At 38.5% G+C, this 24,090-nt stretch overlaps 1 long non-coding RNA gene across 1 annotated transcript; it reads left to right on the top strand.

Annotated features, from left to right (window-relative positions):
- Positions 1-1,231: 1,231 nt before the first annotated feature.
- Positions 1,232-23,165, top strand: LOC104698250. The gene is made up of 6 exons (XR_002043224.2): positions 1,232-1,656; positions 4,209-4,284; positions 10,514-10,558; positions 13,488-13,539; positions 19,741-19,861; positions 21,320-23,165. It is a non-coding gene; the product is annotated as an uncharacterized LOC104698250 (long non-coding RNA).
- The last annotated feature ends 925 nt before the right edge of the window (positions 23,166-24,090 follow it).

Raw genomic sequence — 24,090 nt, 5'->3', positions numbered from 1 at the left:
AGAATAGGGAGATTATCAATGATGGAGAGTGCTAGGATACTGTTTCAGATAGCAATTTTCCTGATAGGTACCACTGAGAAAGCTAACATACTTCATACCACTTTTTTTTCTGTGAATCAGAGTTCAGTTCTCAGTAGGAAGATCAGCTGCACATGAACATTGGAAGAGAAGCAGGATTTGGAGCTACAGCAGGAGAAGAAATCATCCCAGGGGAGCTAAGCAACATTTGACTTGTGAAATTGGGTGGACTTGGTCTCTCTTTACTGGGAGCTATGAAAGAGGTGAATCAAATAGAGGCATCAAAAATTATCTTTGAGAAAGTATGAAGGATTTATGAAGTCCTAGATCCTGGAAATGAGTAAATGCAGTCCTTATCTTTAAAAAGAGGGAAAAGGAAGTTCAGAGGAATTACAGATCAGCAAGCCTTTCCAGAAAAAAATACTGAAGAAACAAATAATTTTTAAGGAGAAAACCCAAAGCCAGCACAGAACAAAATGAACCAAGGAACTGGAAAACAACAAAGGTCTGTCGAAAGCAAATTATCCAAGTTTCAAACCTGTTTTTTTTTCTATGAAAGAAGAGTGTCTATAGTAGAACTGGCCAGAGTGGTGCACTTTGAGCCTTGTGAGCATAACATGGCAGCTTCCAAAGTAGACTGGGAAAAGTGCATCTGTAATTAAACTGCCCTAAGCTTGATACAGAACTCTCTGGAAAGCCTCCTTCACAGAGGGTATTAATGACTCACTGCCAAACGCTCAAGCAGGATCCCGTGTACTCTGGATGCAGCAGTAAATTCTTCATCAGTAACTTGCATAATGAAGCAAAGGTTATGCTTAGTAAATATGCAGACCATACCATCCTAGGCAGATTCAGGCATATTGGGAAAATAAGAATTTTTTTTCTAATAACTTTATAATTTAGAGAAATGGTCTGAAAAATAGAGCAGAGTTGAATTAAGGACAAATATGAACTGTACAATGCTGACCAACAATATGATTGTACAAGGACAGCCAGCTCTGACAGTCCAGAATACACTGGGTGGTGAAACTGCAGGGGAAGATCTGAAGCTATTACTGGGCATCATTAGTGGAAAGAAACGGTGTCAAGCTGTTGTGCAAAACACAAGCACTCACTGGGTACGCAAGATCAGGCAATGGACTCTTCTCTCTGGTGACCAGTGACGGGACCTGAGGGAATGGCTGGAGCTGTGTCAGGGGAGATTTAGGTTGGATATCAGGAAAAGGTTCTTCTCGCAGAAGGTGGTCAGGCACTGAGCAGGCTCTCCAGGGAAGGGTCATGGCCCCAGGGCTGACAGAGCCCAAGGAGTGTTTGGACAACACTCTCAGGCATGTGGTAGGATTGTTGGGGTGTCTGTGTAGGGCCAGGAGTTGGACTGGATGATCCTTGTGGATCTGTTCCAACTCAGAATGTTCTATAAAAGAACAAGCCCTGCAGGGTAAGTGAAGGTGCTCTGGTGAAATCTGATGTCCAACACTAGGCTCCATGGAAAATAACACCAGAGACTGGCAAGTGCAAGGCAATGAGAATGACTACCACTGAGGATTTAATGAACTGCTGTTATTTCATCTAAAGAGGAAAGAAGACACAGGTGCTACAGGATAATTGCCTTCCAACTGAGAAGAGACTGCTGCAAGGGTAGGAAGCAATTTTTCTCTGTGTCCAAGTGAATGAGACATAGAGTAATAAGCTAAACCTGAAGCAACCGATTTAGATTAGACATTAGGAAAAAGTTTCCAACAGCATGGGTAGTTCAAGGTGAGAACAGAGTCTGTGCTCTCTACAGGCAATTTCTGTAATAGGAAATTTTTAAGAACAGGTTGACCCAATGTCTGAGTGACCTCTGTATAGCTGACTCAGCCCCAGTGCAGCCTTACTATCCACGATCCTACTTCTTCTTGTTGAGGGCAGACCAGAAGGTGCAACAGCCACCTGGGATATGGCATTTTGGGCTTTTGTTCCAGGAATTGTAATTTTTTTTTTTTCCCATCTGGTACATGTTTTGCCTTCTGCTTCTCTTGCTCTCTCAGTGTAATTTATATACAGCTAGTCTATGATAGTTTCATTAGAAGGGGAATGTAAATAAAAGGGGTGAGAAAAATATATTAATATTTGTAAAGTACTTTATGAGCCCAAGTGAAAGGCAGTATATAAGCACGAGCATTATTATGGGAAATCAATGAATAAAGTAATAAACCAAATTGAATAAAAAATGAAACAAACCCCAAAAAACTGCTATACTCTGCACATAAACCCCATAAAATACATATAAACCTTAAATAATAACAACCCATTTTCAGGAGTTTCTGGTTTTCGTTGGTTTTTTTAAAATTAATTAAGTCTTTTTCATTTACCAAAGTTCAAACAATTAATCACAGGCCTATGTAATCAAAAGTAGAGTTTATTTCCTATTACCTATTCGCATTGCAATCCCAGCATTTGAGATGATTACATACTATATATAAACACACACCTACTATGTAATCATTTAAAGTGCTGTGAACAGTGTATAGGTAGTTCAAAACGAACACTGTGCATGCAGCATAAAGCATTAATAGCATTCCAAAGTATGTCACATCATGAGAAAGACTATTCTGTTCCTGAAATGAATTTGACTTATTCATTAGTGAGATGAAGAAAGCTGATTACAGTGAACTATTTTCTTTTACATCAAATAAGGGATAAACTTACCCTAAAAATTTGGGGTTTTTTCCTTGAAGAAATAGACATGTTTTAAAGAAGATTGTGTTTTTTGAGGCAGCTGCAACCGGTCAATCATGCTTGAATCCTATGGCACTATTTTTGTTGGGTTTACTTTAGCAGATCATTTAAAAATGACCTATTCAACTTCATAGCAAATAAATAGGGATTTCTTATTTCTGCAAGTTTCTCTGGTACAGGTCCATCACTCTTTGGATACTTAAAGAAGCAATAAAGATGCATAAGAGTTTAACTAAAGAATTTTTTTAGTTGGAGTATTAATGAATAGTTCAGGCAACAGGGTTTGGAGGGAAACGTAGAGGATCATAGCTTATTATGAAGAAATGCATTAATCAGAAAGAAGGGAGCCCAACAGTCAACATTTACTTGTTCATTAATGTTTGCAGGATATGTAAAAATACATAATATTGCAAATAAAAATGGTGTGAACAGCCTGTTCTTTTCCTTTCATAGCCAGGTTATTCAAATTTGCATTTTGTCTAATGCTAATCCCAACTGTAACTGGAAACAGCTCCAGATGCAGCAGCAGCTTAAGAAGGACATTGAGGTAGTTTATGAAATGAATTAATGAGAGTGAATAGTGTATTCTACCTTTGCAAGTCCTTTCATGCAAGGCTCTTGGAGCAATTAATAAATATCACTGCACTGCTGAAACAGAAGAAACTGTTGCTGTATAAAATTCTCAGGGGTAGGCCCTACTGACACCTGGTGTAGTGACTGGGCATCTAGTGACCAAGTCACCTTAGAAAAGGAGACTTCAACACCTGACTTTTGACAAATTTTTAAGTATTTAGATGCTTTCAATGCATTCCAGTTTTCTTTATTGAAGAAGATACAAGCACAGAGAGCTTGGTTCTGTTCTCTTACCCAGCTGGGAGCTGTTGACACCAGCAAAGCTCAAATCCATGATGTGCTGAATGTCTTTGTAAAATAATCAGTAGGAAATGGAGAAAATGGAGATACTGTGTACCTGCAGCATCTGACAGGATTTACAGGGTCAGAATTAGGCCCAGAAATAGGACATAAAGAAAGTAATGTAATTATGACAGATAATCAAGGCTATACTATGCTTTTACTACCTTCCTGCAGTCACAGATTATTAAAATCCAGGGTAGGATTTGGAGGAAAACAACAAACCAATTAGCTTTTAAGGATAAGTGAAGTAACCAAACATAACATTTGGGCTATCTGGGATTTTTCATGCAGAGAAACAACATTCCTTGGACACTTGACCCTGTGAAAAACCAAAAAGATTGAAGCAAAAGTAACAGTTATTCCAAAGAGATCATATTATTTGCAACAGTATTGTAAAAAGGAAGTGAAAAAAAGGAGAAAAAGCCAGAATTATTTACTTTGGTTTCTAACCTTAATTCCAAAATAAATGAATTACAAAACATCAGAGAAATTGCATTATTTTGGTGCCAAGAGGCTTGGACAAACCATTTTCCTTTCTTTTGTTTTCTTCTCAGATACTCTGGAAGGCTTGAAGAACTGTTTGAGCTGTTATGAGGTTGGTACTTTGCCCTCTGGAGTGGGAAGAAACAGGTCAGTTGTACGTGTTTATATCAAAGGAAGTTTAAAGATTTTCTTTTAAAAGAAAATTCATCCATAAGCCGTGGTGGCAGTGACCCCAGTAGATGCCAGGGAAGGGAGCCTGGAAAAGAAGAGGGGACTGCTGATATTTGATGAAGGGAAAAAGGAGTGAGGGAAAGGATTGATAGGCAAACATGGAGCAAGGTTGTTGCACATAGGTGTGGGAGCACTGATCAAGGGCCTGTTTCTTGAGACTGTACAGAACTTGGACTGGGTCACCACTTTTTGGGTAAAATTTCTACAAAGTATCAGTCTCTCAAGGAATGCAGTGGATTGTGGGAGCACAGTTGAGTTCTCAGCTGATGGAAACAGGCAGAGGGGATCTGCACTCTAAGTAATCTTCCAAGTGCCTGGGTTACTTAAAGTGAAATATAGTAAGACTTCTTGTCAGTATTTGGTGTTGGGCACTGATGCAGAGTACAACTTCTAAGAACTGATAGTTTCATCATTTCAGATAGTTCACTGGGATGCAATTTGGCTGGTCCAGCAGGTCTTGGCTCAGGACTTCACTGTGTTACATCATGTTCGTACCAGTTCTTACTCCTTGGCATTCATCAGTAGTTTGTGCCCTCTATCTGGTAAAGGATAGCAGGAGATTATCAAGATTAAATGGTAATGGGTCAGCATCCTTGTCTGGAAGCTTGAAAGTTGCTGACCACTGCCTCAAATGGGATAGTCTCTTCCAGAGAGTAACTGGTTGTCAGATGTCTTCACATCTAGGCAGACAAGATTTGGGCTGTTGTTTGTCCTGTAGGTTAGAGCAGAGGTGACCTGTGCGCTGCTTGGGAAGAAATGTGGATGAGGGCTCTGGGACTTCAGCATGTCCTGATTTGTCTGGTTGTGAGTCTGAATATCTGATTCTGACAGAGGTGTTGGTGCATTTCTTTATGATCCGTTGTGATAGTCTAAAAATGACCATAAAATCATCTCAATCTGGCTCTGTTTTTATTGTCAGAACTGGAATTAAATGTCTTTGCTAAGACCTCTTCTGGACTTGATTTATGCAGAGAACACAACCAAAATTGATTGAATACAACAGGATTAATTTATTTGCCTCATGTTAGAACCTAATCCAAGACCCTCAATTATCTTTCAGTCAGTGTCAGTGAAAAATGGGGAAATACACTGTGACTTCTTAAACTAAGATGTTATTTCCCTGCATGTTCATTTAGACTCAAGTTCAAAAAAACTCCAGGAATCTGTGCTTAATATCTCTAAGTCAACTATTCCATCATGTCTCTAAGGAAAGACAGTTTTACAGTTAAATCAGAACATTTGTTATGAAGTATCAACATTCCCCATCAGTACATTTTGTCTAGTGCTTGCTTTAATTCCCAAAAGTGTAAAAGAAGGTGTTCCTATTTGATAATATTTGAATCAGATTCACAGTGAATCATTGTACTGCAGCACAGTCTTTTCCTTTTTTTTAAACTCTTTTGTAATTCCCAGTTACTTTGTAATGCTGACCCAGCTCCATCTATCCTGAATTCTGCTCAGATACACAAATCTTGTGTCAGGACTCTGTGTTTCTAGTGATGCCCTTGCTGCTCTCCTGTGACACCACATCCTAGTGAAAGCAGTGTAGAGAGCAGATTAGCCAGGCTTTCTTTTGCTGCAAGGCAGAACTGAACAGTAAAGTACCATCCATGGGCTGCAGGGAACAAATAGGTTTTACCTTGGAGCTCATTTTTGAGGCTCTTCCCTACCAGTGCAACTGGAGAGCTGTCACTAGTGCAGCACTGGCTGGTGACATATGAAAGATGATCATATACTGTATTTCTTGGGTTTTTTTTCCCGCTGAGATGCACCTGAAGGCAATACCCGCCCTCTACTCTTTCCCTTCTATGCACTTGCCAGTAGATGGTGGTAGCAGTTGCTCTATTGATGGCAGTGCCAAACAGTGCTGACATTTGAAAAAAGCAGTGTTTTATGACAGCGGCAAGAATTACTTCTCTTTGGGAATCTATATTCTGTCAAAGAACGTACGTTAGGCCCTGCTGAACTGCTGCCACTTCCATTTAAGCAGAGGCCTCTGCAGCAGCAGCTCCACGAAGAGGTTCACCTCGTCAACAGTGATCGCGCCCAAGTGTGAGATTAGCAGAAAAGCTGCTGAAACAAAAGATACTTGTTAAATGCAGCGAGGGTCAGCCACAGAAGACTGACGTTAGGTGTTCCAAAAACAAGGCTTCAGGGTGCAGGGAAGAAGTGCAAACTCTTATGAGGAGTGACTGCTGCCCATGTGAAGCCGTGGGCTCAGCAAAGCAGGAGTTGGGATACAGTGCTGGGCAGCTCCCACGCTGTTCTTTGGCTGTGGTGAGGGAAATGTACTTATATCAAAGTTACAGGGCAGGAGCCTGCTGATCATCAAGCTGTCTATTAATAGATGGTACATTTGGGAAGCCTAAAATCTCTGCCATAAATTAATAAGCTCGAAACTGGCTGAGACAGGGCCATTCTGTGATGTGTTAGGAAGGTGCTCAGCCAAGTCTTAATAGTAAATTCTCCTCAATTTTAAGGTTCAAAACCAAGCAAAGGATCCAAAGTCCACAGCCACCCTTTCACCCTTTCCTTTAAATCATGAAGCCACATTATTCCACTGGTGGTTATGTGGGTGGAAGAAGGCAATAAAACTTAGAGCCTGTCTGGGGCACCAACAGGTCTGGTTGTGAGGGATGGGCACCCCACAAAGACAGGCAGCAGGGATGGGAAGAGGGGGGATAAGGATGTGACCAACTAAGATGGACTTTTCTTCTAATAATACAGTCTGGTTTTTAAGAAATAGGTATTTAGCCCTTATCTGTGTTCCCTAGCCCGGTGTGATACTATTCTGGTGTACACCAAAGCAGTATCTGGGCATATACATTCCATACACAAAATAAGGGAATTGGGCCCTTGGAGACCTTTGGAGCTTAGCAGAAATGGTAGGAAAAAATGATATGGCCACTTTACAGGTGAAGTTTCAAAACTTAGGTTAAATTAGGTAGGAAGCAAGTTTTCCTACACCTCAATTTCAGCACCTAAATCTGAAATATCCGTTTTCCTTTTCCTCCTGTAAGATAACCACAGCTCTATTCTCCAGCTAATCAGGGAATTTTCAACAACTATATCTTCATGAAAACCTGAAAACGTAGTATCTGCAGTTTGCTGGCTTGATTTTTCAGCCTGCACAGCATTCAGCAGTTCTCTGGCATTCCTGGGATTACTGGCTGCTCGGCATTACATCAAGCTTCTTATTTAAGTTTCTGTATTGTGGGTTTAAGGATCTGAGTTTTAGACAAAAATTTTTGCTTTGAAAATTGTGTTCAGCAACTGTATAGACTTTAAAAAAATATAATAATATCCTGACAAGGGAGGTCTCCTCCTGAGTCTTAACCCTGGCAAGTTTTTAATTTCTCTTTCCTCCCTCCCAGGAAAAAGATTCACCTAAGATGCAAAGCATATCAAACTGTCAGATCAGATGCATGATATGTATAATTAATGGTGTAGAACAAAGAGATAAACCCTGCCCTGAAAATACAAAATCTTCCCTTTTTAAAGTTGCCTCCTGCTTTCACCCTTCCAATTCCTCTAGGACTGTGTAACATTTAGATGAAATCAGCTACTTCGGGGCAAGAAAACAGTGCCAGTGTTACCATTTTTATCTGAACAGGAACATTTTGGAGCCTGCAAAAAAATCCCTGCTAGTCCATGGCTCTCCTTTGGCCCTCATGTTCACTTTCCTGTATTCAAAACCTGCCTGCTCGGGGTGTGCTGACCTGCTGGTTGCTCTGCTAAGCTGTACCAGAGAGGTGACATTGCTCTGTGTCCCCAAAATGCAACACGAGGGGGGCAGCCAAAAGTGGGGGGCTCACACCTACAGCACGTTGCAGATGCCTCATCTCTGGAAGTGTTCAAGGTCAGGCTGGATGCAGCTCTAAGCAACCTGGTCTAGTTAAAGGTGTCCCTGCCCAAGGCAGGGGAGTTTAAATGAGATGATCTTTAAGGTTTAAGGTGAAATCCTTGTTCACAGAGTTGTTTTGGTAGGCAAAGGGGAGACTTTCTTATTCTTCTGGAGTGCTAGAAAAAGATCCCATTTAGGGGTCAGATGGCACATAATCAGCTTGTCCAAATGTAGGCGAAGGTACCACTGGACCTTTATTCTTGTTTGGCTTCCTGCTGTTCTCAGCAATTTAAAATAAAATTAGCAAATAAAGGGAAATTGCTTGCACATGAAAAAACTCTCACAAAGAAACCTGAAGAATAATATCCATCAGAATAATAACTTGAAAATTATCACTCAAGGAGTCAAGGTACCTAGCTCCATATAAGGAATTGTAAACTGGAGATGGTCTCTATGTGCTTGATAGTTTCATTCATACAACCCAGATGTGCCTTGCAGACAGCCCGGGTGCACTCTGAAGATTCGAATGGAGAAAAAAGACACAAGTTAAGGCCCTGATAAATGAAGAAATGTATAATCTGTGGGTGGAAATCCAGTATAAAGTGCTTCGTGCAGCCTGTTAAACCCTATTAAGCCCTTACTGAATGCAGAATGGTTGAGGCTGAAGGTACCTCTGGTGGTTGTCTCTTCCAACCATCCCCAGATGACTTATGAGTATCTCCAAGGATGGAGTTATGCTGAGGTGAAATGTTCTGGGCCAGGTATCAATCACACACTGAAGAAATACTTGCTCTTTGGTGACACAGGAGCTGCCTGAGGAGTGTAGTTAGTACTGTGTGAGGGCATGGCCTGAGAGAGCTCTCTGACACAGAAGTTCAGCTGTGCCTTCGGGTATTCAGGTTTTGTTTGAAATGACTTTTAAGATGCGTCAGATAGGGATTGTTTAGAGGAATAAAACTAAAAAATCACAGTGATGCTCTTGGTCTCCTTCAGGCAACAGAACATCTTGACTTGCCCCTCTGAGGGAAAACTGGAAAGTTGGAAAGTTTAAGAACTTAATTTTTATTGAATAGTTTGAATTTTTCTTTTGGCGTGTATGTTAATATATGCACTATATGTATGCCAAGTGCTCTGCATGTCAGAACACCATCACTAATCTTGGGAAAGAGGAGTCCTTCAGAAGAGGACTCTAGGGAGTTGTCATTTGAAAGGTCTCTGTATTTCAGCAGTGCTGCATATGATATAGAAAGCCAGCAATGACAGAGGCAATGCTACAACATGGGTGTCTGACCACAGGGCTCAAACTCCTGGAAAAAGCACCACCATTTATTCTGTGAAATATGACTGGCAAAATTCTTCCCCTTGGGAAATATCTGAAGTGAGTTACATAAAGCAGCTGCTGTTGGCATTGCTTCCTTTCTTACATGACCTAATTGCATGGAAAAGGCTGACTTATGGTTAGGTAAAACTGGAAAAAAGTTACTGAATAGTGTTTGATGTTGTTTAGTATTTGTTGAACTTGTTGTTTAGTGTATCTGTTGGGTAGTAGATGTACAAAGTGGGGTATGTGAGCCAAAGGGAACATGTCCTGCTGTGTTGTGCAGGGACAGTGGAGAAGTCAAGGGAAGTCCACTCTACTCTTAAAATCTTAGTTTGTGAGCTGTTCTTTTGAAATCTAGGCCAGCTTTGCTGAGCTGCTGCATTTAATCTCAATACCTACTCTGTCATTAAAGCACTGATGTCTTCTTTCTTCTGTCCTGAAAATTACACTGTTCCATGAAAACTGCCATCACTTCTGGAGAAGACTTTGTCTAGTCTTCTAAATTTTTGTAAGTGGGCATTAATGGCATTATATGACTTTAGTGTAAAATAAACAGGAATGCTCGAAACAAACACCTGCTTTCACAGACTGTTACTAGAGTCGGGATATTGAGAGCCTGGATTTATTTGTGTGGCTCGGAAGATGTGTTTCACCTCTGTTTTCAGAGGCGAGTGTGCAACATGGTTCTATTTCTGTTGGAATGTGTGTTACTAATTTATAGGAACTAAAGGCAGAGTGAGAGCTGGAAAAGAATTTTTTTAATGGCTATAATTCAGGCATCTAAAAATAATACTTCCAGGTTCCTTATCTATAGCCTATTGCTTGTGTCTTTTCTTTTTAATTCTTTGTTGAATGAGCTAATTTTTCCTGTGTTTGATACAGCTACTATTTCACTATAACTCTGTGCATGAAAAAGTAGTTAGAAACACCTGCTGCATGTTTATTTATTTAACTAACATTCATTTTTTTGTTTTTTGCAGTGCACATAGCAACTTGAGTTGACCTCATTTATCCTATTCAAAAATGTAAGTACTTTAATTACATCACTGCCTTCTTCCTCAAATATTTTAAAATGATGGAATTTCAATTTGTATAGTCTCTCCTCATATTGTACATATTTTTAATCTGAGGTTCCAGCTTATTACCATGTCACGGGCCTACAGGATGCTATTAGGCAACCAGGTTTACGAGGACAGAACTCAGCAGACAGATTTCAATTTCCTTACCCTTAGAAACAGGGCTCCAGGTGCCAGGGAAAACTATACCTCCTCATTCTTTCAAGATTTTTAAGTCTTTTACAATTGGTACTTGATCTTTATTCTAGACACCAGTATAGCAGACAAGCGAAGCAATTGTAAACTCTTTTCATGCGGGGTTTGTCTTCCCTCCTTGATGTCTGTAGTTTATATCATGCATCCATTTGTGGCCGTAACTGTAAAAAGTCCAAAACAACACTTTTTCCATTGAAATAAAACAAAATTCTTGGCTTGGTTCTTCAAATCTAAGAAAATTTTTCTAACACTGAACTGATGTATTTTTCTTGGTTCAGTGTATGAACTAACCTTGTGGTATTGAGGACACTATTAAGCAGTGCAGTAAAGAAGGTTACTCTGATGTTACAGTTCATGCCTGATACATATGGATTGGCATCAAATCCTGATACAACAAATGAAAAGTTAGTGGCTGGACACCTTTCTAATGACTTTCTGAGCCAATAATTCCATGTACTGTGGGCATGTATGGGTTTCCTAATGTGTGAGGATCTGGCTTGGTTCCTTGTCCTATACTTTTAGGTGAAAATGAAATTAGACATCTAACAAAAGAGCAGGAGAATATGTTTTTGAATATCAGAAAATACAGTCTCTGTAGAAAGTCCTTGTGGGACTATTTATTTATGTATAGTTATGGTTTGCAGCCTCTATGTGTTATGTGGTGATTGCCTGTAGGGAAAAAATAAGTATTTATACATAATGAAGAAGTGCACGGTTCCTAAAAACAGATATGCTGGAAATTAACCCAGGAAAGAAAGTATTTCTTTACACTATTCTCAGCGGTATGCTGGGAATATATAGGGTTTCCTAAATTATACTTGGGCCTCTCCAATAGGTGCATTATGAGATGTTTGATATAAAACTTCACTGGCTGTGCAAAAACCCAGGATGTATCATTACAAATGCATCCTCAGTGAACTATTTTTTAAAAAGCCACATAATTTTATGTTGCATTACTTTCACTTTATTTTCAGTATAAATAATAATATAGAAAGCATTGTTTTCTTTAATATCACTTACGTTTTGTCAGCTTCCTCTCTCAGACAAACAACTATGTCAGCATCATGGGAATCAGAATAAACAAAATCAAAAAGTTCTCCTTTCTTGTGGGCACTAATTAGTTATGTGCAATACCTTCAGCAGTTTTTGGTAGAAGGAAATTAAATTATATATTTGCTTGCAAAATATTTATTTCTCAGACGGATTATTTTTGCATTTAGACAAGTGAATTTCAAAAAGTTTTTTACTTCTGTTCTTTTACCCAGTATTGCTTTAAGAATAGAAAGCTTTTTTACAAAACAAATGCAAGTGGCTGGGAAAAAAAGGTATCCTAATATGCTGCCAAATGGTTAAAATGCATTATCAAGTGATAAATGCAGAGGGTTTTTTATCTCACCCTCTCCCCTTGCCCCTCGTCACAATTAACATTACATAGGAGGCATGTCAGTTGGACAGCCCTGGAGACAAAAGATAACACTGCATGGACCAGGGCAGTAGGGGGTACCTGCCTGCTTAGATGCTTCAGCTGGAAACAGCAGTGGTCCCTTTGGAGGTGTTGTCTCAAATCATCAGTCAGACCCACTCAGTCCATGGCTTCCTTTTCCGGCTGTCCAGTAAGGACACCTTTCCATCAGTGACTACACCTACTGCCACAAAAGAAGGTTTTGTGGTGTCAATATATCTCTACTTAGAACTGAGTGGAGGCAAACTCTTTTTTCCCCCTAAACTTAATTTCTGTCTTTCTTTTATTTTTCCACGTCAACACAGAATTAGAATGGAACAAGCACAAATACACCCACGACTGCCAGTAGCTCTCTAGCTCCCTCAGAACACCACCACAGGATATCAGAAGTACAAAATGAAAGATTTTTGATGTGGTATTCCTGTATCCTACTAGAATATAATGAAAATATGATTTCTGATCAAGATTATTTATCCATATTTTATGTTTGAGTATACCCCTATAAATATGATCTCTTTCTCCAATATGATGAAAAACACAGAATCATTAATTTTGTAAACCTTTTTTTACATTAGAATCACAGAATAATTTGGGTTGGAAGGACCTTAAAGATCATCTAGTTCCAAACCCCCTGCCATGGGCAGGGAAATGTTCTTTACATTATTAGTGCCAGCCAAAAATTAAACACAAATGCAGATGGGATTAAGATTTAATAGTAAGCCAAAGAATTTATCACAGATCTATAAGCAGCTACAAAAAGCAGACACTAGACCTAGAAGTTTGGGGAAATGTTTTCTCTTTCACTGTTGCTACATAGAAATAATCTTAGCATTTTTAAACAGGCTATTCAGCTATTTCCTTCATCAGTGCCACATTCTGTGTAAATTTAAGATTTTCCAAAATACGCTGAAGTTTAACACTTATATCTAGAATAAACTGAAGGGATTCCCCTCCCTGCTTCCCAGCACAGGAAAAAAAAAGCAGAAAATAGAAAGAAAAAAATCCAGATATTCAAACTGTGCTAAGCTTTAAATCCAGCTTCCACGTGTATAATATCAGTCACCAAAAGCTATCAGAAGCCCTTACTTATGCGTGAAAGTAAGATAAGGAATTGTTCTGTTTCTCCTGTAATGCTTTAAGTTTGCAAAACTGGGAAGAAGGGTTTTTAATCCTGAAACACAAGATTTGTATCAACAACTCTGGGTAACTATTTCCTTTCAGATTCTGACTGCATGAAGCTCTTGCTCTTACAAGTCTACATGAAAAACTGCAGGTAGGATAATCCAGATTTAGTTAATATTCTGTAAAACTGATAACAGTATGAATTCCATTCTTTCTGTGGAGTGCACAGTTATGCTTTCAGTTATTCCTGATTAGGTGATTTGTTACTACACAGAAGCTCTTTGCTGCCAGAGTAAGGTACACTGGATGTGACTGGGGTTCGTAGAAGCCTTTCCCACACACCAGTGTGTGTTCAGCCCCCTCCTGCAGTCAGAGTATCCCTGCCTGGGGAAATGGTTCTTCTGCAAGTGCCAACAGCTCTACCTGGCCCTGTATTTGCATGGATTTTATGACTCAGCTCAGTGCAGACTTTCCTACCTTTTTTGTTTTTTGGCACCTTCTTAGAACAACAGGCTTTTTCCTTAGAAAATAACTGCCTGTTGCATGGATGTTTTTGCACAGCCATCACTGCTGCGCTGGAGTAGATACAAAACTGTTCATAAGTTCAGTGAAAACCTACTTTAAAATCAGTTGTGGTTCACTGATGCTGTAAACATCTATTTTGATCAGTTAAAAAATATGGTTTCTTTTACTAAAAGCAGTGTCTGGGATGATTTTGTTTTGATTGTTCAGCACTGTTGGTGTTGAAAATAGGTGCGTCAGCATTTGGAAGATGGTCCTCAGGCACTCAGATTTCTTTAATAGCAAGCAAAATTCTCATTAACAGGCAATTTTGAGAAGCAATAATATTCATTTTTAGGGATATTAAGCATATAGAGTGTTTATATTTCCAGAAAAGAATGAATTAATGGAAAATAAAGTTCTGTCATGCACTAGTGCTACAGCATTGCAACATAATGTATGTGAGGCTGATTACAAGTCAGCCTTTCAACAGGATTATACATGATCAAAGCTTCTTGAGTGAGAACTATGTAACTTAAATGATTGAAAAAAATTCTAATGTTTGTCTTCTCTGTTTCAAATTAGAGTTTTTTTCTTGTTAATGATGCATTAAACTAAAAAATCCTACACCTGTGGGTCTCCAGATCTCCCTAATAACAGGCAGATGTGTTCAGTGTCACATCCGTTCACCACAGACAGCTCAGGTGTTTTGCCTCAGGTACACATTGCTGGTAGGATTGACTGTATCAACCTGAAAATATCTGCCTGTTTTGATGTCTAAATAACAGACCGAGGTCAGGTCATGGCAAGGCAAAGTTCTTTGGAGGAAAGTCACAGCAGGTAGGACAGTGTGTCCAGCAAGGATAGATGAACTCATTCACAGGGACCTGACTTTCCACCCTCACCTTCTGCAAACCCTGACTTCTCTGAAAATAATTCACCCTGGAAGCCGTGGTGCCTGAAGTAGTTATCCATCACTATAAGCACATCTCAAACCATCACACACCTCCCACAGGGCTCTTTCAGATGTTAGGTTAGTGATTTTATGTCAACGAATTGTCTTCTGAATTTTTATGTGCGTGGACATAATGCTAAAATCTAACAAAATTCTGTGCTTTTGAAAAAAGCTATTAATGAGATAATGAGATAATACTGAAGCTCTTACTTATTGTTTATCATTGTCCAGAAAAGACCCATGTAACCAAGCAAAGACATATGGTTTTGATACAGAACTCATGAAAACAACCATGCTCTCTGTTGTAGGACCTAGTATAAATTTGCTATCACTGTAGCAATGGTACATGATGGGAGTTATTGTTCTGAACAAACCCAAATGGTTTCATGAGCCTCAGAATATGGTAATTTCTGTGACTACCTGCACAATCACATTGATTAATTTTTTCAACAAAAACCATTTTCTGCCCGTAAAGCAGAAATTGCAGTCTGTTATCGCAGACTGAGATGTGCAGAGGTTCCTTCGGTCTGCACAGGTGCTGTGACAAGCTCTCCCTGCCTAGCATCTGCCCTTCCAAGGGACCACTGCCGGGAGAAGGGTCACTGCCCCACCACACACCATCCACAGAGCCTGGCCACGGAGAATTAACGTGGTGTCAGTGTTCTGCCTTTCCTCAATGTCACTGATCTCGCACATATGCTTTCACACAGTTGGCAGATGTGGCCAAGGAAAGACACAGAATCAAACTGCAGGAAGGCTGCTTGCAAGTGGTATTAATAGAAAAAACACATACAGGAGCAATTTAACTAACTTCACTTCCTTGAGGAGACAATACTGTGGTCAGGAAAAAATTCAAAAGTAAAATACATGGTGTTGTTAGAAACAGGAAAAAATACTGTCTCCTTCTTTCCTTTCTTTCCCCCTTTTTTCCTCCTGCCCCCTCCAATTTCATCCATTTGTTTTGATGGAGGCAAGTACAAAGTATTTTGTCCACAATATCCATTGATTGATTTGTCTGCTTCTTTTTTTAAAATTAAATTTCCTCCAAAGAAAAAAATTTTTTGTTAGTGGCCCCCAAGGCTTCCTAAGAAGAAATTTACGCCATACCCAGAATTAAAGAAGAAAAGGACTATTCTGTTTTAGCCTTGTTATCCATTGTCTTATCTCAAAAATTTATCATTACCAGAGTGCTTTAGCTGCCTTTTAAACTTAGGGAGTAAGAAGAAAAATTCTCCAAATTAACACTTCGAAGGAATTGGTTTATGTCAAAGGACACACAATTTGCACAGCACCTAACCCATGCATTTTCCTGACTTCTAGAGCTCTTTCCTTGGAAATCATTATGGAAAATGTTGAAGTAGGAACTTCTGACATTGATACGTTGCAAAGTACCTCCATAGCACGTGGAAAGTCTGAGAAGCTTCCAGCTGCTTGGTATATATGTTAGAAATTGTAGACTTTGTCGTGTTCTCCTGTTTTTGCAGTGCGAATGCCCTCGAGGCAATTTAGAACATCTGCTGTGAACACATGAAACCCTTCCCTCTGCAGCCAGCTTGCCACTCGGTTTAATGGAGCCAAGATACGAGGCTTGGTCGGTTGAGCCAGGCACAGCTTGGACACCCAACAGTGTGAAAATCAGCGAGTCAACAAACTTTCAGTATGAGAAAAATGAGAGACTCAGAGAAATCAATGCCACAATTAAAAAAAAAACCCCACATACAATTTTGTGTTGCTGTTGCAGCAGCACTGCAGAATTTATAGATAATCAAGCCATAAAACCCAAAGTAACATTAATCAGCTTTCCAGCCCTTGCAATATACATTTACTTTTAAAGAACTGCATTTAAAATTGTCCTCATTTCTTTTTCTGAAAACCCCCAAGATCCTGATTGTCCTGTTCAGTGAATGTCTGTATAAAACAGTTTTGCTAGCTTGCCATTGAGCCACCCTTTTTCAGTTTCTTGTACAGTAACAATGAAGCTGCAGATGAGTGCTGGTATCACTTCTTTTCACTTCCCTTAAAAAATTTGTTGTTAGTGAACTGATAAAACTCTCGTATGGTTCATTCCTACTTAAAATTAGTAACAGCTCTAGGTTAATGATAATTCAGAAATTAGTAATGTTGAACAGCATCCCAATTCTGTGTTTTTAATTAATATCTTTAATTTACCACTTCTGTTGTTCTCTCATTCTGGCTCCACAGTTTGAAGGAAGATCTGTGAGAAGCCCAGTCAGACCAGTGTAGTTTTGTTGTGCTAATGACCTTTCTCTGAAGCAAACAACAGAAAAATATAGTCTAGGTTATGCTTATGACTGAACCACTATGGGAGTTTGGTCCTACTGCTGCTAATAGCAAATCACACTGGAACTGGTCAATGACCTTAATTTCATTAGAAGCTGCTTCTGGTTTTAGGCAAATTTGGAAAAAAATCCCCAAACCCTCAAGATCCATAAGCTAACCACACATTTTTATCCTTTACTGTATGAACAGGATGGATAGTTACTGAATTTAGAAGGAAATGGATTTTTTAAAGGGGTATCATCTCCTGGCAGCTCTGTCATGCATGCAGGATGCCCATGGACTCTGGAAAAACATCTCCATTTTAACTTAGGCCACTTCTCCTCCAAACAAAACATTATGTCCCTTCACCTAACACAGGGTACTGAGATGCTGCCTCCTATTTTCCAGGCTCTCCTTTAATTACTTGTTTGGGTGTCCTTGTGCTACAGCACCTTTTACTTTTCCTCTGGTCAGACTGATCAGCAGCATTCTTGGGCAGAAAAACGAGGAGCAGGACTTGGTACTTAGGTCTGAGACATTCACTAGCAAGGAAATTTGAAGAGGATTGAGCAGTGTTTTCCAGCATTTCCTTCTAGTGTCTCCTAGAGCTGCTCTGCAGTGTTTCCATCCATAAGCCTCTCTTCAGCATACCCTGATTTTTATATGGCTTCATATTTCCCAGAACCTATCAGAAGGCTGATGTCAAGAAAGGATGTTGCAAAAGTCACACTGCAAGCACTGTACCAAATGGAAAAAAGCAGCACTGGAAACCTGTTCCCTTATGGATGTTTCACTTGAGACATGGTCACAATTATTTTCGGAGGGAAAAAATCACACACTAAATACATTTAATTATTTGGATCTTTTCCTGCTTTGGACAGATTGTGACAATCTTATATAAACACTGGCACCAAGTATTAGTGCAGTCTGATTTTTGACCCAGATCTGATTATTTTGCAGCACACACAACTGCGCTTCCAGTGGAAGATTCCCCCATGTCAAGTTTCTAACAGGGTAAATAAAACCATCTGTTGTGGAAGCAGGATTTTTAAATTATATGCCCTGTTAACCACTTTCATGTCTAAAGAAATAACCTCGTGCCTTTATGAAAGGAGTTCTGCTCTCCTGATTTACACATATCTGGGCCAGATATCAGATGGCTAAATTAACTTCTATTCCCCTTACATTTACTTCTATCAGACGGATTTCAATCTTCTCCCTTTCCATTGACCCCTCGTGTTTCCCCGCCTCCTACTTTCTCTTGAGCTCTATGACAAATATAATTGCAATAAATGTTTTATAAAAATAGGTAATGAAACAAATACTTTAAAATATAAATATGTTATACATGTTATATCTGGTAAAGTAATTAAAATATCTCTTATGAAAAAGATCTTATCAGCCTCTAGTCCAATGTGAACATCATCTCTGCAGAGATGAGCAAGGAGCACTTAATGTGAGTAAAGGGGGGGATTTCCATGGTAAGAATACACATGGTTTTCCCCAGACCTTTCAATAAGTGCTTAAGAGAAACATTTTTCCTCTTAAATAAGTGCATTTGAAGACTCCACTTGTTTAGCTAAATTGTTGTTGAATCAGCAAGAGGTTAAATTGCTATTTCCAGGACTATTCTGCTCTCTGCACTCCCCTCAGTCACAAAGAGAAATAGTTCTTGTTAGAAAAGAGGGGAGTGAACAGAAATTTCTGCTGCAAATTAGCACATGGAAGGAACACTGTGTGCTGTTTCACTTTATCACTTCGGGGGGTCCATATGGGTTACTTTAATAGGACTTAATATTTGTCCTCTTTTTATTCTTATAATAACGGATACACCAGGCTAGACACTGGTGTCTCCTTAAGGAAATTGGGGCACCATCTGGATTCATGCCAGCTAACATTCTGCTCAGTTGGCTCTAAGCCTTACAAAAGTTCAAATATATATATAGTTCAGGTTTTAAATTCTTCTGCATGGTTTATTATATATTTATTTATTTCTATGGCAGTGTCTTACCCTGTTAGTCTACTGCAAGGCTTTAGGGTCCTTGGTGATTTTGGGATTACGAACTCTGCCAGTCGTGTGATTTGCAAACATGAGGTTAAACCCACAGAGCAGTAGCGTGGGTAACACTTACATAAAAATATACATACATTTAAATAATATATGTAATTTGCTGATGTAGAAGGCAGTGCTGGATCTCACATTTCAAATTCTAATTTTCAGCAGTTTGCTACGACTGAAGCATTTGCTTTGATGACTGTAAAATATCAAGTATCTATAGAGATGAACAAGACATATAAATCATCTTGTCTATGTTTTAGTTAAGCACAAGCTTCCATGTTTACCCTGATACCTCTGTGTTAGAAATATCAAATACCGAATTGAGATTGGACCGCCTAATTTATGTTCCTTGTTTAATACTCACTATTGTCCTAACACCCCTCTCCCAGCATTGCTTTGAACATAAAACTTTGAATACTCCGCAGTTAATCTGAGCTTGTTTGACTGGTCAATTACCCTTGTTAAAATTTTGTGCTTGCTATCTACAGTTACTTTATTTAAACGTTCACTTTATGTCATATCTATAAATGAAAATACATTTTTATGTGGAAAATTAGAAACTGGAAAAGCTGAAAGAAATAATGAAGAAATGGTCTGGAAGATACCTGAGGTGAAATTTAGAAATTTCTGAATCTCAGAAATGGCAAGAACCAAACCATCACTTTTCCTCTGAACCAAGTAAGTTAAAACATTTCTATTTTTTCTTTTTTTTTACCCGGTGAATTAAAAAGGCACAAATTGGTATCTTTAGAGTGTATTGGTTTATATTGTACCCTCACTGACTTATATTTTAACTTGAAGATCATTTCAGGATGAAATACACAGGGTTTTTTTTACAGTCTAATCTTTCAAATTGATAATTTCAGAGAGGGCAGATTAAAAAAACCATTTTCTTGATAAAAAGTACAGCTAAATGTTCTGATTTAATTAGCTCTAAAGAAGTGGTTAAAATGCAAACAGAAAAATGGCTAAATTATTTGCCATGTTAATATATTATTCCTTCTCATATTCTTTCTCTCTGTAACTTTGCTTTCATTTCTAGCTAAAGGCTTAATCCTGCTACTTTTAAAATAGTAAATTACCCCCAAGATCAAATGAGATCCTGAGAGAAGTATTTAAAAAGAAGAGAAACTAGGATATTTATCCTTTTTGCCATTTGGCAACTAACTCAAATATCTAAATTAGAAGAATATTTCTCCTCAGTTTATCATATGACAGATAGAGGACATTGCAGTAGACAGCCCACAATGCTAAACTAAGTTCTTGCTATGAAGAGTCGTTTCCCCTAGACAGCATAAATAATGTGCAGACGTAAAGAATTTAAATTTAGGTGTTAATAGCACCTCTGAAGAATATTGACAGGCTTCTGAACAAATAAACATCAGCTGATAGCGAACAGAACAGCAATTTGACATATGGACATTTAATCCAGGACTGCTAAGTATTTATTATGCTGTGTCTTGACAAATAAATTAATATGATTGAACCCAACCATTTCTAGGCACTTAATACTATTTAAAAAAAAATCCACTGAAAATCTAGATAGTGAACATTTGATAATTGATTATCATGGGCCTAATTTTGTCTTCTTTTTCTTCACATAATTTTTGTACCAGGTTATATTAATAAATAATTTACCATGTGCATGAGGTACTGAAGGCATCTCAAAAAAAATCTCATTTCCATAGAGCTGAGGTGCTCTAGATGTAGTTACATTTTGCATTTGTTTTTTCTTTTTGCCTCCTCTCTGTTTCTCAGTCACCACTAGGTTTAGACTATTTTTGAGCTTTTTGAGGAAACATGAACTCTTGTCCTCTGGGTTGTTTTCAGGTAGCATGGTTTACTGTAGCCCTGGAAACCGTCCAACGACCATCCAGATTTCCCTTCTTTCTTCTAATAAAATGTACAGCAAAAGGAGCCAACTTTCCCATAGCGTGTCAGAATGGCAGCTAGCAGATGTATACTGGCTCTTAAACTGAAGGATTTTGTTTGCAGGTGCAGCCTTTAGGACTTACACTTTGTGTGTGTACATATATATATATAAATTAAAGCATATATGAAGTGTATATATAGATATATTTAGAGTATTTACTTTTTACCCCCTTTTTCCAGTTTTCTCCTTTTTTCTATTCACAGGTTGCATCCCTCTTCTGAACTTTTGCTTTTTGGCAAATATGCTGCAAAACCAGCACAGTGACTCAGAAAATGAAATTACTACATGATTTATTAAGCTTTACAAGGATGGACTCACAGGAAACCAGATTTACCCCCCCTTGAACCAGTTTTCTAAGTTCTAGGAATAGAGTTACAATGCAAATTAGAATAGTTGGAACTTAGTAGGTTTAAGTGTTTATTTTTCCCTACAGGACAGTAATCAACTTTTTGGTGTTTCTTTATATACTCCTGAGCACAATGGTCAGGATCTAAAGCTCCTATGTGAACCTGAGTGCAAATAACAGTTTTCAGGTGAAAATTTATGTTCCTTGTTTAATACTCACTATTGTCCTAACACCCCTCTCCCAGCACAGTTTCCAGCAGTGATTATACTCTAGTCCTTGGAAACTGTGTAAAACAGCACACTGGCCTAAGCAGACATTTTCTGGAGAGGGGACAGCTGTAAGAGAGTTTTAACCTCTCCCTTCTTCTCCTGTTTTCTTGTCATGGTGATGAGAACTTCCACCATCTTTGGAAAGCTCTGCCACTTCTCTCATTTCCAGCCAGTTACTCCTGCTAACAGGAACAGTAATAAAACTGCTACACAACACAGCTGGCAGGTGAATGGGTGCATCTTCCTGCAAGGATCCACTCCCATCATCTTGGGTATCAAGAATTACATCCTCCAGTTTCATGTTGCGCCTTCATCCTTTTCCTGCAAGGCTGTGCCCGTTTTGAAGGAATAATTTGATCTAATACATTTTTCATCATCAATAGCAGTTTTTTATGGCAGCAGCGAATCCTTTCCGAGGACATCTGCAGTAAAATACAACAGAGAGAGAGAGAGGAAACATTCAGCAGCTCAATTACTATTTCTGCTTTAGTGTAGGTATGGAAAAATACTGGAAGAAATGGTGGAAGTATTAATGAAAGCCATGTCCCATTAAACTTTTGACCAGATAGGGCTGACTCTCATGTGCCAAGCTGCTGGATATTCATGCCAGCAAATTAATCATCCCAGGAAACATTTACTTCAGATTTGTGGAGATGTGTGATTTTCAGTTTAACTATAGGCCTTTTTCTTTGAATTTCCTACCATTTAAAAAACTGCACAAGAACAAGGCCTGTCTGTCACTTCACAAACTGTGTCAACTTACTTTAAGGCTTCCTGTCTCTCACCCTTCAGGCATGACTTAGTTTTGCATAATTTACATATTTTTATAATGCAGAAACTTTCTGGATGATTTTCCATCATGACTTCAGCTCTTTTGTTGTAAAGGTAACTTTTTATGATGTGACAGAAACATAAACAAGATCCCATCACAATAAATAGTTACCATGAACTCATCTTGGAAAATGCATTCCAGGAAACCAGTCACTGTAAAAAATAACAAATCCTAATGGCATTAAGAGTGAGAATACAGACAGGGCAGGGATGAAGAATTAGAAATAAAAGTTCTACTGTGCCCTATTTTTTATTAGAAATATTTAAGTTCCTATTAGGTATATTTAAAGGACCCCAAGCTCAAACATAGGAAAATTCTGAATTTAACATTAGCTATACACCTAATAAAGTAGAATGTGTTGATTTAAAGAATAGCTGGTAACATAACTTCTGGTGTTCATTTATCATATCTTTATGTGCTATTACTTTATAAGATTTTAAATGTAATGCTTATTAAAAATGCAAGTCATATATGAAACAAATACATATGTTCCTGTTCCATATGAAAATTCTAACTTTGATTTGTGGTTACGTGTAATAGATCAATATGTACATTGTTCCTGTCCTCCCACTAGATGGATCTGATCCGTTCTGTTCTTTCTCCCATATGTATTCACATCTGCCATAGTGGGAGGTAACCGGTTTAGAAATGGAGAACAGAACCTTGGACTAAATTCTGATCTCATTTACATCATTCAGCAACAGAGTTACCAGCCCTCCACACAGGAAATCCATTAAAATTGCTACTTGTACCACGCCCTCACCCTCCCCAATTAGGATTTATTTTATTTGATAACTCACATCATAATATCATTTCTGTGTTTCAGTACAGAGACACAGGCCAAATCTGTAGTATTATGAGATGCGTGGAATTAATTGAAATATTGGTATTTTTAAAATATTGCCTTATGTGTCTCCTGTTGAACACAAACAACCTCATCTTCGAAGTTTCCTTTGAAATTGTAACCTTTTCTGCTTTAATCCTCTTTTGTCACATAACTTCTCCTATACTGATCAGTATTAAGGACAGCTTTGCCACTGTACCTAAGTGCATTATAAATACTATCAATGTTAGTCTCATTCCCCTTTTTTGCTTTCAGTGAGGAGAGACCTTCACCTAACTATGCATGACAGTTTTATCCAGTTTCAGAGTTATTACAGTTAATTGAGAGTCCTTTTAAATCTTGAGGACTTTGAAAATGGTAGGAAATATACTGTACAGACCGGACAGGTATTGACTTCTTTGGTGCCCATTGGATAGTTTTAACAGTGTGGCTCTATTTCAGCCTTAAATTGGAGCAGAGTAATCATACAAAAGGAAAAATTCCTTCAACAGAAAATGTACAAGAGCACAAACAAATCATTATGTCTGTAGATCCTTTATTATTAAAATTGAGGGAAGGAAGGGGTACTCAACGTGTCAGTCACCTTGTAAGAGAACCTGGATTTTGACAGCAGCAGAATAGTGAAAGCCAGAAATAGAGAGCATACCAAAAAAGATTAATTCTCAGTGGAAAGGCGATTTTCT

This window comes from Corvus cornix, chromosome 7, assembly GCF_000738735.6.
Source record: "Corvus cornix cornix isolate S_Up_H32 chromosome 7, ASM73873v5, whole genome shotgun sequence".
Taxonomy (NCBI): Eukaryota; Metazoa; Chordata; class Aves; order Passeriformes; family Corvidae; genus Corvus; species Corvus cornix.
The sequence above is the reverse complement of the archived record's forward strand: the minus strand, read 5'-3'. Positions and strand labels throughout refer to the sequence as shown.